This window comes from Acanthochromis polyacanthus, chromosome 12 (assembly GCF_021347895.1).
Source record: "Acanthochromis polyacanthus isolate Apoly-LR-REF ecotype Palm Island chromosome 12, KAUST_Apoly_ChrSc, whole genome shotgun sequence".
Lineage (NCBI taxonomy): Eukaryota > Metazoa > Chordata > Actinopteri > Pomacentridae > Acanthochromis > Acanthochromis polyacanthus.
Window position 1 is genome coordinate 3831765 of NC_067124.1, and position 17558 is coordinate 3849322.

At 41.7% G+C, this 17558-nt stretch overlaps 1 protein-coding gene across 4 annotated transcripts in view; it reads left to right on the forward strand.

Annotated features, from left to right (window-relative positions):
- Positions 1-17558, forward strand: part of LOC110954774 (low-density lipoprotein receptor class A domain-containing protein 4) — a 284512-nt gene that overhangs the window by 16209 nt on the left and 250745 nt on the right. For 2 of the 4 annotated variants that reach the window (XM_051956436.1, XM_022199457.2), the window contains exon 2: positions 1836-1933. The exons of the other annotated variants lie outside the window; for them this stretch is intronic. The gene's annotated coding sequence lies outside the window, so the exon portion shown is untranslated. The remainder of the gene's footprint in view (positions 1-1835; positions 1934-17558) is intronic. 4 annotated transcript variants of the gene reach the window in all.

The following is a 17558-nucleotide window of genomic DNA, read 5'->3' on the forward strand; positions in this document are numbered from 1 at the left end:
CTCTGTGTGTGTCTGTGTTATCAAAATAAGAGTCAGAATGACTTCCCTATGGCCAAGTTTCTTTGTAGCAGCTCCCCAATTATGTGCAAGTTGTAAAATTTTGCCAGAAATGTAGTAAAATACAAGAAAGTCACTGGATGCATAATCTGGAATCTTGCAGTAACAGACTGGATGATGTTGTGCCGTTGCAGATTTCATGGAGGGGGGCATGTAAACAACAAACAACAAAAATCATGTGTGAAAATGTGTGTTTTGTGTGGACATAGGCCCACAACTAGCCATTCAAAATGTGAGCTGGTGAAATGTCTTCACAGAAAGTGGATGATCATATTTTATAAACAAAGCGTCAAAACCCTCCACCTTTTTTCTTTCACCCGATTTGTAAGACAAATAAATGTCTGTTATCAGCTGTTACCATGCTCATGATATTACCAGTAGATGCCCTCCTGCACATACCAGTAGGCAACACATTATATAAGTGACATCTTGTGGTCTTGTGAGTAAGTGCATGTAGATCTAAATATAAACTTCACATCAGATGCCAAAATTAACACGAGTGTGTATGTGTGGCCCAGTCTCACACATCTTAACCTGCTTTACCATTACCTCTGGTCTACTAGATCAGGATCAAGCAGCACTGACTTCTCCTTAGCTAGTCATCCCTGTGCTAAACCACGCTGCCCAAACATCTCTTTAAACCCTTAGACTACCTAGAAAACTACTGATGTGTTCTAATGACTCTGCTGCAAGCTGTGAATTGAGCTTTTAAAGATCTGGACAGACCGGAGTGCAAAATGGTGAAATATTACAAAAAATATCACTACAAATGTGCTGCATATAATTCAAGTTTTGGGAACAAATTTGTGTCATTTTCCAAAAGTAAACATGTTTCATTGATGACAAGTGAGGGACTGGAGAGTCTGATACTGCAAATGCAAACTGTTCCACAAAAGAGCAAAGGTTTCCAGACAGGAATCAGAGACGTGCCTTCTGAATAAATGGGACTTATTGTCCAACTTTCAACTGAGCTAAGCAAATGAGACAGTGTGCTTTTTAACTGACTTTTAGCAGTCTTGTTTGCTCATAGAACTTTACTTTCTCTTTACATTAACTTCTTATTCAGCTTCTGCAACAGTGAGCAGAACAGAAGGTTAAAGTAAAGTTAAATAGAGAAGCTCTGGATTAGTGGTTAGCTTGCTAGATACAGAAGTTCACCGTCACTACTGGAGGGAGTCAGTGTCATTACTGTTTCCTGCTGTTTTACTGGGCCCACCACATCACTGTCACTTTATTTAGATCCTTGTTGCACTTAATTCTCTTCATGTCTCCGACCATTGCCAGGCTGAGCAGAGGTCTAAGCAGTGATAACTGAAAATAGCTGTGCAGACGTCAAACTTTAACTTTGTACCAGAACGTGTCACTTTTGTTTATTTATGCATGTTATTTATTGTTCAACAAGACACAATTATTGTATGCTAGAATGCTTGGCTGAGGTGTCATAATTGGTTTATTGGTTAACAAACCCCATAAAGTGCAATGGTGCACGAGTTTTATATTATAGTTAATTATGACATCCATGAAGCATTTGACTTTTGTGTCACTCAGACTTCTACTCCACTGATGAGATGAACTGTGGCAGATGAACACATCGCGTCTGTGTGGAGCGATGTAAACGTACTCACATCAACCATGATTTCCACACAGTTTTCCTTCCTGTGAGGTTCGACTGGTTTCCTGGCACCTAACCTGGACAATCTGGGCCGGTAGTTTATCTCAATAAACCATCTTTACAGTCATAAATGGAAACACACAGTAGATCCCATTTTCTTTTGCAGATTTCCTGGAAATTGGACTGAAATTTTCACTACTTTTGGATGGAAACCTATCGTCTGAAAAGATGTCATCACAAAGTGCTGTGCTGGCAGTGAAGTTGGTGAGTAAATTGCTGTCATGACTGATAGGAAATGTGGCCCCAAACTTGGAATAAGACCAGGTTTGTAGAATATATTTGCTTCTAATAAATGTTATACGCAGTCCAGCCATTTTTTTAGCTACCATACATGTGACCTAATGATTTAACTCAGTGTGTGTGCTATGTAATACAGCACATGATACATAATGATAAAAAAATTATCTTTGGTCTCAGAATATTGTGTATGTTACATTAACATGGACTTACATATGTGAAGTATCTACATTTTGGAGGTTTTTTCTAAACATTTTCCTAACCCAAGGTTGAACTCAGGTTTTGCTCTATCTTACCATCAGCGTATGTTAAATTACATTCTAAATCTGCCGGTGATTAATTGACGAAATTGAATTAATGTATCATCAATAAAGTTACTCAATTTAAAATAAATCTTTTTTAAACGAATTTGACTGTGAAATTCAATTAGGACTAAAAACAGCTACATTTTCTTTTTTTTTTTCTTTTTTTACAGATTATTCAAAAGGTAAAAATATCCTACCTGTTACTAGGCAGCTGAACTAAATTAAGTGTATGTGTGCGTTTCTGTCTGCTAATGCTGTGTAATGAGTCAGTCGGTGTGGGTTTGTGTAGGCTCATGTAGGCCCGGGTAGGATCGCTTTGTGTGTGTTAATGTGAGACCGGGTTGGTTACTGTGGGCCGGTAGAGGCTGCTGGAGGTTAGTTCAGGTTACCGGCTGGTGTGTGTGTGTGTGTGTGTGTGTGTGTGTGTGTGTGTGTGTGTGTGTGTGTGTGTGTGTGTGTGTGTGTGTGTGTGTGTGTGTGTGTGTGTGTGTTGAAGTGGAGGAGGAATAGCCTCAGAGCCACTGCCAAGACCTTCAAGGAAGTTTCCCTGGCTCTGAATCCACAGCTTTAATTGCTGGGAGTCTTTGTGAATACCAAGGGATAGCACTAACTCACTCCCTTTCTTCTAGTCTCACTCTGTCTCTCTCTCCCTGTTCTTTTCATGTTCCTTTCTCCTTTCTTGTCCTATCAAAGAGTCTGGGTGTGTTTACATCCTTAACTTGGTGGTGGCAGGTGGGTGGTGCGGTCAGCAGCACTCTGGAGTCATTATGACAGTGAATTGGAGGCGATTCACATTTCACATTTCTATTGTGTTGTTGGCTGAATTGTTCTTTCGCCTCATCAGCCTGCAGTGCACTCATTTAAGTCTTTAAAGAAGTATACCTCAGTGTATCGACGAGACACGAGGATGTGTGATTTAGCACATATAAGCTGAACATGCCACCTGTTTGTGCTCGCTGAGGTAAGATTTCTGAGTAACTGCTGATGTGGACGGTATTAAAATGGCCCATCATGGTCAAAAATATCTTAGCTAACTTAACGGACCCGGTGGAATGTGAATGTTTAGCTGTTGTTGGAGAGCTTTCCAGCCGGGCAGCGCCACTGTAACAAAGTTTATGAAACATATTGCTTAGGCCTGGTGGGCTGTTGGCTGTGCAGTACACTGACAGAAACTATCGTCAGTGTTCCTTCACTTCTCCTGTGCTGAGATCAACAGTGTCCCCAGACTGTGAGAAGGTGGTCCAAGTGACTCACATCAGGCACTGACGCACTTCAGTGTAGTAAGTAGTAATGCCTGCATGTCAGAGCATTTTGACTCAGCGAGAAAAACTCACAGTGGCATCACCAACTAACCGACATTTCATTTGATCATCAGTTTTAGTCGACTGTGCCGATTATTTGTAGCACCCACAGGATACACCAGCCCACTTCTCGACACCAGGTTTCATATTTAAACATGCAGCTTGGGAATGATGTTGACCGTCTCGTCTCACTGCCGCAATGAAAGCTAATTTTCCCAAATGTTGAATCTCTCTCTGGCTTAAGCAGTGACTCACCGTGTTGTAGCTTCTAAGACCTGAAAACAATGCAGCAGACTTACTACATCACTGGGAAACATCCATTCTTTAGCAAGAATTGTATCACCTCTGCATTGTGTGTGTGTGTGTGTGTGTGTGTGTGTGTGTGTGTGTGTGTGTGTGTCTGTGTGTCTGTGTGTCTGTGTGTCTGTGTGTGTCACTGGTTTGTGCAGAGCACTGCAGTCTTGTCTTGCCAACTGTTCAGAAGTTGGCACCTGGCCAACTGTGACAGTACTTTCTGGGGCGTCAAGTCGAACACCACACACACACACACACACACACACACACACACACACACACACACACACACACACACACACACACACACACACACTTCCATTCAGACACATGAGGTGATGGAAATGCCATAAATCTGTCAGTGAGGCTGAAATGAGCTTAGTGCCACCAGGGGGGTGTGTGCTCTTCAGCGACGTGTGCACAGTAAAATCCCAAGGACTATAGAAGCCGATCTGTCGCGTGGAACTGTGTGTGTACATCTTTGTCTGCACATACAACATGTTCTGGAAATATCCCTTACACACACACACACACACACACACACACACACACTCACCATCTGACTTTGTCTTTGTTTTGTAGCTTCTTTTTCCGTCTTATCTTTCTATTTTGCTCTCAGTCTGTTTCTCTCTGTAGTTGAGTTTTCATCCAAGTATTATTATGTAAATCATGATATATCAAATTGTAGCAGCTGATAGGAAATGACAAATTTCCTTGGAAGTTTTTATGCCTGTTTGAGTCAGAGGAGTTTTTTGCTGATGAAGAAATCCTCACAGGCAGTCAAACAGTCTAACTTGTTGTAATGATGCAGCCATAGTTTTAGAGCAGATCCCAACTGTTGGCATGTAGTAAAATGTAAAATCTTTGACCAGAATGTCAGATGTGACGTGGCAGACACATACAGTTGGTGTGATGAGGTGGCATGGCCATTAGCTGGTGCATATTGTTAGTCATTTTAATCCAGCAGATGGAAGCTAATTCACCTTACCCCTCCACAGTGTGAGGATTAGGATCCGTTTGTCTCTCCATCTGTCATACATCACTTTTCATACATGACTGTCAGGATCTTGACTAAAATTAGAGGAACGATCCAAAGCTGCTTCGTAATTTGCTCAGCAGTCATGCCAGGTACTCCTGATTGTCCTGATATAGATCAGAGTTAGAAGTGATTACTGAAGTATAACTTTACATTACTCTAGGATCACAATGTGGGAACATTTTGGGGCACATTTTGAACATTTTGAAGCCAGGATTTAGTCAACACCTCTTTTAGTTTCTGGAGAAATGTACTCAAAGGAGATTGATCATGATTCATCCAAACACAAAGTCTTTTTGAGCTTCAATGACTAATTAACCCTTAATTCCAAAGGAAACACATTGCGTCTGTTTTTACAACCCTTCTTTGAACTTGAGTTGCTCTTAAAGCTGCTGTCCGGAGTATCTGTTTGTTTTCAATTTATGTATCATTTTTTAACAAAGCTTAAATGTGTTAGTCTAGTTCGATACTATAATATAAAGTTAGTATAACGCGATATGAAAATTTATTCCTGAGCTCCGCCTTCCTCTCATAGACCCCCATGTTATTCCAAAAAGCGCCGGTCGCTGCCGACCAATCAAGTTCGAGCTTCAGCTTTGTCATGCTGTCAATCAACGGTTACGCGCACAGCAAGCAAGCCCATGCAGAGGTGGGCGAGCTACGCACTACGCAACCGCGCGCACATTTGTTTTGCTTGTGGAGGAGAGAGCATCAGGGCTCAGCAACTTCCAGAAAAGTTACCAATCCCACGGCTTGTCAGGCCAAGAGACTGCAGGACGTTTTTTGGCTCGGGGTGCTCGCCTCGCTCCCCGACCACGGCCTCCATAGCCCGCCTGACGGCTTCGTTTAGATGCCCGACCTCTGGAGGAAGATGTTGGGGCGTCTGGGACATACTCTTCGTCAGAGGAGTCATGCAATTCTGAACTCTCGATAGAAATAAATAAACAATGTAACACATATACACGCGTAAATGCACTAAGTTTGATAAACAACGTCATCGAGAGGGATACACGAGTGTAATCACATATTGAAACTTTACTCGTTCGTCCTAGCAGATTCATGTCATTTTGGTATTAGGACAAGTTAGACTCAATACAGCATTCTAACGTAATTCCTTTATTATTTACTAAATGTACTAAATGTAGAAGAGTGGAAAACAGCAAAACAGGCAAGATGCTGCAGCACTCCGGGAACTCCTCAGGTACTGCGCGCGTGCACAAATAAAGGGGCGAAATCAGAGGGAGGGACCAACAGTGTTTTGGGAGACGCTGCGATTCAAACTCCGGACAGCAGCTTTAAGGTATTTCTTCTTCTAAATCAAACAAAGCCTGTCTCGACTTTTCCAACTAGGCTGTTTTGTTTGTCAGTGCAATAAAGTACAGAATGAGAGAAAATAGTTTAGACATTTACATTAAATGTAAATATAGTCATAGCCTCCATCTCCAACCAATTACTTTTGCTGAAATTATACCATGAAGTCACTGAAATAATATTAGCGTACACTGATCAGCCACAACATTATGACCACTGGGAGATGACGTGAACAACAGCGATCATCCTGTTCTAATGCAACATTCTGCTGGGAAATGTTGAGTCCTGTCATGCAGTCTCCCTAACCTCCCATAGCAGCAGCAGTCCTTGATGCCAGTTTCCACCCTCAGCAGGTCAATGTACCACGACACACCACAAAAACTGCTCAGGAGTAATTCCAGGATTCCAGGGAATCTCCTCTGCACAATCATTAAAAATATTTCTGCTGCCTGCATTTACGGTGAAATAAATGTAAGAACTAGCCTAGCCGCGCTAGACAACCCACGGCAACGAATTTAATTCTCTGCCAGGGTGGGTCTAGTTACCCTCCATAAGGCTCGAGGCTGGATGCTCCTAAAACTGGCCGGACCAATCACCATGAAGTGTAGAGTCAGAAGGCGGGCGTGACGACAGAGGCGTGACGATTCTGACAGAAACAACCGGCGCACAATAAACAGTTATCTTTCGACTCGGCTTTGGCCACAGCCCTTAAAGATTTGAAGCTAAAATTCAACTTGAAAGATAAACAAAGGACGGCACTTAAGTGTTTCATTGAGAAGAAAGACGTATCTGGACTTATGCCGACGGGATATGGCAAATCCTTAATATACCAGTTGGCTCCGCTGGTTGGGAAGCTAATGGGACTTAGCCACAATCCGGTGCTCTAGGAACTACGTCAGCTTATTCGTTGTGCTGATTGGTTGTATACCTACCCAATTGCTGCAGAGTGATTTGAAAGACAACCTTTTAGCCCGCCTCCCTCCCTGTCGAGCTTCCCTAGACCCTTGTGTCTTAAGAGCCAGGTCTAGTGCGGCTAGGCTATGTAAGAACAGCTTATTAAAAAAATCAGTATACAAAATGTTTTCATCCTTGATTGAAAGGCTGAAATCTGCAAATATGGTAGTGATGGAAGATCTGGATAGCTTTTGATTGTGTCTGTTTGGCTCATCCTTATAATGGCCCAGATAAGACCTTAAAAGTAAAGGTAGTGACAGCAACCTGACAACAGCTCATAGGGTTAAAATCCTGATCATTGTTCAGCCTGCCGCTGAAAAACACATTTCACAAGTTGAACCAGTCATTTTCTTGCAGACTAAATAAAAATTAGGTTTACATTCACAGTTTCTCACTCAAACATGCATCGTGTGATTTTGTTTTTCTTTTTAAAGCCCGGATTGAAGACAGACAAGAATATATTTGTGTTTGTTTACAATCTTGTTTGTCATTTTGTCATCCTGATTGTCCGTACTGTCATTTCACTGTTCCTCTGTTCTGTACGCATTATAATGGTGCATGGGAGGGATCCCGCTTTTGTTGGCCTTTCTTACATTTTCTTTTCTGTGGAATTGTTTCCTTTTCTGAATTGATAGTCTATGGATAGAAGGGGTCGAAAGTAGTTTTTAAAATATTGGATGACATAAATATAGTTGACAGTAGAAGTGATGCAATGAGAAATAGAGAGGGCGGGGTAACGAATGCCACAAAGGTTCACAACTTGTCCATCATGATGCCCTGTAATGTGCACCATTTACATCAATATTCAGTTTTAGCTTCGCTGGCATATTTCTCCTCCTTTCTTGTTGCTTTATTGTGAGCCAGCTGTGGATACAATGAAACCATTGGCAGGAATGTGTGTTGTTTAAATGCACGCTCAGGCAGGTTTATATGCATTCTCACAATCAAAGTGACAACCCGCTCATAAAAATATGCTCCTATAGCAACACAGTGATCAGAAACGCCAGAGTTTCAAAGAAGCTGATGAGAAATTGAAAAGATTTGTATTGTTTTCATTTTCTTTCTTTTATCTTTGTTTTTCATTTCATCCTCACTTATACGCTCATATCTTCCTGTCCTTGACAGCCACGACACAGTAAATCATGGGCACTTGCCTCTTGAGTAGATCCGACTGTTAGTTGTTAATCTTCTAGTGTGTAATCTGTCAAGTTCTGTTTACCCCTACAGGGCTGCAGCAGTTGGGTTTTAATACGGAAGAGAAAGAAGGATGCTGATGAAACTTTTAACATGTTCCTCTGGACTGGGGTGAAATGCTGCTTTTGCCCTGAAAAGCAAGACATAAAAATAGATTGGGGACAATAAAAGACAGAGATGGGTAGTGAAAGTGGTAAAGGCGAGGGGGTTAATGTATACTGTATGTCCTTGTTTGATATTTCACATTGTGTGTTAAAACATCGTGCCATTTAGGAAGCAGAATAAAACATGAGAGGAGGAAAATGCACCGTGGCAAAAGTTGAAATAAAGCACTCTGATGTATGGGACATAAAGAAGACCGATATAATGGAGGAGGGAGGGAGGGATTTGTTATTGGTGTGTATATCAGCAGTGGCAGTGCTGCAGAGCAGGAAGGAGGCAGTCTTCCTGTCTCACACTGTGTGTGACGTCTGCAGATCATAAGGCCGAGCAGTCTGGTTACCTGGCAGTCACCTCCTCTGATCTGTTTGTTTGTCTACCTGCCTCCAGAACTCTCCATCTAGTCTAGCTGTTTGTGTGTCCATCTGTCTCTCTGTATCTGTTTACCCTGCTTCCCTCATGTCTATGTTAGCTGTCTGCATGTCTCTGTACCTCTTCCTCACCTTTCTGCACATCAGTTCTTCTTAAACATCAGATTATTCTCACATTCTTATGAGAGAGCTGGACTCTGTCTTGATTGCCGCTGCTGTGTTAAAATGTAAATCTTGGCCATGTGCAGTTCTGCACGTTTTTCCTCAAGGATCTCTGTATTTGGCTGTTTTTGTATGTTCCTCAGCTATGGCCAGTCTTCTGCTCTCTGCTACTGAGGAACATCCCCACAGCACAGTGCTTCATGCTTCACTGTATGCATGGTAGTAGCCATTTGATGGATCTGGTGGAGTGTGGGGCATTTTGAGCAGAAAGTTCTTGTTCTGTCTTGTGACAGACAGTTCTTTCACATCACCACTGACACAGGGCAGAAAATAAATGCTTCACGCCCCCCTCGAGCTTTAACCCTGTTGCAGTGGAGCCACACCCCAGTCACACTGAAAATATTTTCACTTTAGCAGCTTTTCTTCTTACTGTTTTAGAAGCTGACAGGCTCCAGTTGAGTGAAGCTTCCGTGGCTTTAGTCCAAAGAGTGCAGTCAAGTTTTCTGCCATATGTGACTGGCTGATTAACCTTTCTAATTGCTAATTGGCAAACTCCTGGTGTGTGCCTTCTATTTCAGTGGAAACATTTCAGCTCTGTACGCCTTCAAAATCGCTGATAATTTTCTAGCACTGTTACATATCTTGAGAGGCTAGAAACCCATATTTACACCCCCCATCAAAAGTTTTGAGACACTTTCTCATTCAAATAAATTAGAACCCGTCTCAAAACATTTGACAGGGGGTGTATATATTATACATGTAATTATTCTATATGTAATTTTACACAGTAATATTTCATTACCTTTCAATGTAGAGAAATATTTCATGTTTTTATTCTAGAGTGACATCTACCAAGTCAGCGCAGTACTTACTAATAGACCTTTTTTATGGAGGTTTTTTTGACTTGCAACACATGGAAAAACACAGGTGGGATGATGACTCAGTTACAGTGAGTGTCCCAGTAAGTCATGGCAATGAACCAGCAATGTACCAAGCAGGACCCCTCGTAGGTGGAATGAAGCTGTCATTAACACACCTGTGCTCCCAGCAGCGGCAAGTCAAGATGGCTGCTTCAAAAAAAAAAACGCCTTTCACAGTTGTGTGCTCGGACTTGGCTTCTGCAGATGAGGCGTCTGTGGTGTTCTGTTGAAGATTTAGAGCAGCCATGAGCTTTTGGAAGTCATGGTTCATATTTCCTTTCCTCAAATTGTTGCCACGGCTGCAGAAGGCCAACGTTTTCTAGGAGAGTGCGTGTTTTTCTGGCAAAGTTGCCAATTTAGCCTGCAAAGCTATTATGCATGTACAGCAGCAGGGTCTCAGCAGTTGAATGAACGATATAAAACTATTTTAGCAGAACTTCTGCATTGGATGTGTTTTGACGATTGAGCCATTTGGTGGCTTTGTCAGTTTCATGCTCCAGTTCTGCTTTCATATGACTGGTGATTGGCAGATAGTCATTCTCTGTCCTCAGCAACCTCTGGTATGTGTTCATCTGTAGACCCATTGCCATTAAAACCCTTTAGTATCAAAGCAAATGCAGTTCTGTACCCACCTGCAGTGCCAGAAAAATCCTGTCCCTTGCTATGACACACCTCAGGAATATCTATTGACTTATTGCCATAGACCAAATTTTTAAGTAATTTGAATATCCTGTAAAGACTGCATTATGTGTTTTTCTGCACAGACTGCTGAGGACCTGTTGTGAACAGAGCATCCAGTGTTTGTCGTCCGCTTTTCACCCTGTACACATGGGCATTTAATGCTTTATTCTAACAATAAGCCCAACAGACACTTTTCTGTATCATTGTGTCTGAGTTTAAACATTCCAACAGTGAGACAACACTGCAACTTGTAAATTACAGCATTATTCATTGTCACATACCTCAGGCTCTTTGTAAATATGACAGCATGAACCTCAAACTTTTCTTTGGCAGTTACATTTATACATACATGACAGTACAGGCTACAAAATGCTTCACAAAAGGGTCATATAACAACAAAAATAAATAAATGAGACGAATTAAGGTTCATAGAGAAATTAAATTTTTTATTCTAAAATAATGTTTTAAGAAGATCATTACAAGCAGTGGCTGATTTAGCAAGCCCAATCTCAACAGGTTTGAAAATTCAGAGTTTGGGGAACTGCACTGCAACAGAAAAACAGATTTCAGTCACTAATTAGGCTCTGGAAACAACCAAACATCTACTACTACCTGATCTAACCACTGGGGATTATTTGAGGTTAAGATGCTTGATACTTGGTGGTGTCAAAGCTCAAACATTGACAATAATTTGAAAATTAACAGGAAGCCAATGCAGCAAGGCCGGTATGAAAAAAAAGGTTTGAGTTAACAACTTGAGATATTCACTTAAGGTTTAATATTATTCAGTCAAGGCCCAATAACAAATGCAACAGTAAAGTCCCATTATAGTCCAAGCTACTTGGAGGACCGGCATAGATCATGCAGCAGGCTCATCTCATCGCATTGTTTTCTCTCATGCAAATCAGACCGTGGCAGATAAGGTCAGCTCCGTTTGGTGCAGACCATACCATACCATCCCATGCCATTCTCAGCCGTGCCAGTTTGTGCATGTACATGCTCCAGCAGCATATGGTGGTAGCATGCTGTCAGGGGAGCTTGTCTCCTGGCCTGGCCACCCCAGCCCCGGGACAGATGGCGGCTCACTGGGCCCCGACGAGCAACTGTGCTGCTCAAGATACCCGTCCCACTCCGTCCTCTTACCTTGGCTCTTCCTGCTGCCTGGTGGCCTCTTTTCCCATGGTGCCTGCTCACATGCCAAAACTCTTCTGTATGCTGGTGGACCCTGATTTAATTGGATTTCCATCCAAGCTGAATGGGAAAGGAAGAATTTAGGAAAATTACCTCAAAATCACAACATTTACACATTATCTCGGTTTATTCACTCACCCGAGGCTGCAAAGAGTCTGCCGATGATAAAACGATTCAGGACTTAATGAAGAGTAATGGCAACACATATTAAAATGTGAGAAGTGTAGCTGCATTGCTGTACTGCGCTATGCTGCAGCGTGAGGCACTGAAATGCCGCAATTTTAATTTTGAAAGATATTGGATTTTAAAACATTTGAAACATGTAATTTGCCTGTGGAAAATAGACATGATCATTAAATTCAGCCTTATCTTCCATCCCTACTGGCTGTTAAATTGATATGATATAGCACCACAGTAGACATGTTATTTGTGAGCTGCCGTGTTTTTGTTTACAATCCCTGGTTTTGCTGGGAATGGGCCAACCCGAACCTACTGCTGTGATCACACCCTCAGTATCTTCAGAGCATAGACAGGCCCGTCTGTGGCGCTCATATATTTAAATCTGCCTTCTCAGTCGACTGTTTATAGTAGCTCTGCTGTAAAGACTACAAATGCTTGCTGAAAAATACCATCCAAATACATCGTTGGTTGTGGTTCAACTGTTTGAAAAGATAAATAATCACCTGGCAGGCGGTTCCACTTCAGCTGGAGCTGTATTTCTTTGGCAAATCAGCACAAGCCTCGTGAGTTCTATGAAGTTATCATCCAAACTTAGAGAACGCAGAAGTTTTTGCTCATTAAATAAAAAACAACTGATTTTCTTCGACTGTATTTTGATTAATCGTGTTACATGCTCTTGATTCTTGGTGATATCAGCAGGTTTTAAGATTTGACTGCAGATGCAACTTAAAAATATGACACACATGTATTTGAAGGTTTCATTAGTCATACAGATTTTGATGAATTCACTGATAATTTTTGATGGATCTGCAGGTTTGTTATTTTTGTAGCTGCATCTTGACATTTTGTAGTATAACTCCATTTCTTGTATAGGTTTTCTAGCTGTAGTGGCTTTGTATCTGTGCCACTGACTCTTATCAGTAAATTAAACTTCACTGCCCCACTAGGGGCACTTTGTCTTGGGCACACTGCTGCAGACTGTTATTTTACATAAACACATAAAACAAACATTATGAACACTTGACGACACACTTAAATATTCTGAAAGACAACTCTGAGGATTATTATTAGTGCTAAGTGCTTACGTCGATCAGCCACTGCATTAGAACCACCCGCCTAATATCCTGTAAATCCCTCTTGTGCTGCCTGAAGAGCTCTGACCTCGGGGGTTTCCTGTGTTTTGTGGCACTGGGAAGCTGGATCCTTTGGGTCCTGTGGGTTACAGGGTGGGACCCCTGTGGATCGAGCTTGTTACTGTGCGTCCTGTAAATGCTTGATTAAATTGGGATCTTGGGAGTTTAGAGGCCGGGTCAGCACCTTGGGCTCTTTGTCGTGTTCCGCAAGTACTTCTCACAGTGTAGTGGGGCGATTTATCCTGCTGGGGGGCACTGCTGCCGTCCAGGGTACGTGTCAGAATAGCATGTACACGAATGAACTCACCCAAGGGTTCTCAGCAGAACAATGCAACGTAAGGAGAGGATCGATATTACACACTTAACCTGTCAGTTATTTTAATGTCGCGTCAGATTGGTTTATAGCTCAATCTTCACTGTCAGTTTTGTTGCAGCCTCACTGATGCTTTTATTTGTTCTGTAGCTGTTTCTTCTACTCTTGTAACACTTTCGTCGCTGTTTCTCTTTCCCTTGTGTCGGCTTCGCAGCAGTGTCTAACACCATGTCTGCAGTAGGAATGGTCCAGATATTTGGTCCCAATTAATGACAAATATCCGAATGTTCAGCTCGTCGGCTGGGGGGTGTGAAGCACTTTTGAGAACTCTGATCTTGTTTCTCAGGGTGTTCATCATCAGAGTCTGACAGCAGTAGCGTTAGCAAGGATATCTCCATCTTCAGCTTTTCTCTTCTGTTGACTAACACAGGCGAAGTGAAGCGTGACGTCAGAGTTGGTAGGTCCAAGTATTCGGATCACAAAATTAATATTCAGATACCATCACAATGACTGAATATTCGGATATTCGGGTCCAACCCTATTCTGCTCATAGTATAACAGTATTTACACTACCGTTCAAAAGTTCAATTTCAGCTTTATTGTCATTCAGCAATATACGTAGTACAGAGTTAAACGGAATGATGTTTCTCACATCCATTCACAGTGCAAAAATGAGGGTAATGGTAAAAAAAAAGTTAAGAATAAATATAAGGTAAAATTAAATATAAGTTAATTTTAAAAAAAGACGGAACTAGATAAAAGTTTGGGGTCACCCAGACAATGTCATGTTTTCAATACAAACTCACAGTTCTATTCATGTGCTAACATAACTGCACAAGGGTTTTCTAATCATCAATTAGTCTTTCACAGGCGTGAACTAACCGTGACGTCACCTGTTGGTTTCAACGCCGAGAAAATGAAGCCCGGATTTTGCTACTTCCTGGTTGTCATTTTGGATATTTTGGAGCCAGTGACGTAAAAAGCGTCATTAAACAGGCTGGACCGGAGAACAACTAGGGGCAGGACCAGTCTATGGGCGGGCCAGACTGAAGCCAGACTGCTGAAAGCCTCGCCCTAAAGGATCTGTCAATCATTCCAGACAAGACTGTCTATCAAGTATAGCCACGCCCCCTGGCTCCGCCAACTTTAACGATTTATTTAAAATTCAGTATTTTAAGATCGGCCACCTGATCTCTCATTTTAACCATGAAAACTAACAGGAAAAAAATCCTGAGCTGTAGAACATCAGTCTATTAAATTTTATTTTTTCCAAAAATGAATTGGGATCTATGGAGAAAAAGCTTTTTGGAGCCAACCCTAGCGGACGGCGTGATATTGCAAGTTTTTGACATTTCCGGGTTGGCTTCAATTCTGGAGCCAGATGCTACGTCCATCTTTATATCAGTAAAAATCAGCGAAGGAGTAATAATGTGTAACAAATCATCTAGAGATTCAAATTCTTTTATTGATTAATCAAAGGACATTATATTACACTTTGATGATTGCCTTAACAATAGAAACATATGAAAAGATAATAAACTAGGCTCGTTTTTGACAAATGGCCTATCAAGTTTCCAAAATTACGCTTATGTATGTTACTTTCTGACGGAAAAAAGTGAACTTTTTTCCATCAAAAACTTGTCAAAAACTTGCCTTTTACTCATATACAGTCTATGGCCTTTCAACACCATTAGCTAACACAGTGTAGCATTAGAACACAGGAGTGATGGTTGCTGGAAATGTTCCTCTGTACCCCTATGGAGATATTCCATTAAAAATCAGCTGGTTCCCGCTAGAACAGTCATTTACCACATTAACAATGCCTAGACTGAATTTATCATTCATTTAATGCTATCTTCATAGAAAAATGCCTTTCTTTCAAAAATAAGGACATTTCTAAGTGACCCCAAACTTTTGAACGGTAGTGTATATTTGTCCTGAGCTGTTCGGTGCAGAACTGCAGTTAAGAAGGAGGTTCAGTACCTTCTGTTTGCCAAATAATTACTCTCAAGAGTCTATATCAATGTACTAGCACTGACAGAACTCATGTTCTAGAGTGCTAGTTCCATGTTTTCACAGTTTGTCCGTTGTTGTCATAGCATGCTGGTATGGTTGAAAGCTGATGTTTTTTTCCACTGCAAGTTCCAGAAAAAATTATTCAAACAACATGACTGTGTCATCAGTGTTGGCAAAAAGACTTCATTGTGCTTTTCTTAAGCTGAAACTGTGCTGCTGTCCTTAATGGTTAATTTATGTTAGTTCTCAGTATGACACACGTCTTAATGAACAAACTGTGCACAGACTGTAGCATTTACTCTGGAATGTTCACTTTTAAAAAAAAAACCTGACAAAAATAACTGAAGAATACATGAAAATGTAGCAAACCATGACTCCAGAGGAGAGATTCATATCAAACCCTGATGTTTATGTGGTGTTACACCCCTGCTCTGTACACACTACAAAACTGCGTATCTGTTTAGTCGGGGTTTCTCTCACTCTAACATCAGTTTTGTAGTTGTAAAACATTTTGAAACCAAATCTCTGACCCTTGTACCAGTGTTGCACTGTGTATCGGTTAACCTTTCTGCTTCTAAATATTCAGATTTTTGGAAGGTAATAATGAGCCATTGCTGCTTATGAAAAATGAATATTGCTCTAGTCTGAAAGTGAGTACAAGTAGCTACACTTGTACTACATTTACAAGCCTGAGGTCCAAATACAGTTTGCTTCTAGGACCCATGCTCATCGAATAATAATAATGTGAATGTGCTCATGTCTTGTGGAACTGCACAGAGAGCACATAGTTCAGCCAGCAGAAATCCAGTCCTTTCAGCTAGTTTGGTTACGTGCTGCAGCGTACAGATGAGCTCAAGCTCAAGGACTCCTCCACTGTAAAAAGACCTGAGTGAATTCTCGGCACTGTCAAATAACTGCTCGCCTCTCTCACTGTGTGGTTAGGCTGCAACACAAAGACTTTGTCTTTGCACTCAACAGAGGAACAGAATCAATCTTAAAGTTCGACACTGACTGCATGCACTCTCAAAACACGCTCACATTTCTCCAACTACTGAACTTGCTCTCACACAAAGGTGTTTTTTTTCCGCCCTGTAGCAGAACTGATCCATTTGATTCATGTGTGATTGAGCGGTGTAACCTGTCTCCCATTCTGTCTTCACCTCCTGCCCTCTATAAGAAATGCTGTGTTTTCTCTCCCTCTCTTTTTCCTTTTTCTCCTCTTGGTTTGCTTCTCCTCTCATACAGCTTCATGACTCCGTACTCACTTCTCCTCTTTCTTGCTGGCATGAGGTAAATGAGCATATCAGCTTGCTCTGTCTGGTGTTTTCAATTCAGTCAGAACGGAGAGTTATATTCCAGATTCTTTTTTTGTTGAATATTTCTAAATGTATGAGTGGAATTTCAATGCGTTTATTTGGCATAGAGAATTGAAATTCAGATAGACTCCAGTCAGCCTCCTGTCATTGAGTCACACACACTCACACACTCCCACACACTTTGCGTGCACATACAGGGCTCCCTGCTCATTACCCTATCTCCATTGCTACCCATCAGTAGCGCCACCTCTAGCAGCATACATACATCACTGGCATACAGCACACTCTGTCATGTGTGAAATGGGCTGTGGTTGATCCCTGCCCTGGGAGAGGAGAAACGAGAGTGTTTCAGCACACGAGATGAGAGCGGCTCTCTGAAGAGGAGGGCAGGGAAGGAGAAAAAAAGGAGAGATGCAGAAGGGACATGAGGTGGGAAAAAAGGGGAATGGAAAGACGAGGAGAGCGAAAGGACAGAATAACAGGGTATGAGAGACGAGCGGGCAAATGAGGAGTTTTTTCAACAGAATAATGTGGAGAGGGATGAGAGGGAGGAGTGGAGGGGAGATGAGATGAAAAGAAAATAATGTGGAAAGAAGACGAGAGGAGTTTTGTGGAGAGGCAAGAGGAAGATGATGGGATAAAGGAGGGAGAGAAGGTCGCAGAAGAATGAAGCTCAACAAAAAAGAGACGAACAGAAAATGATTGGGAGGAGACAAAAGAGGGAGGAGGGACCTGACTTTAGACTTCTAACTTAC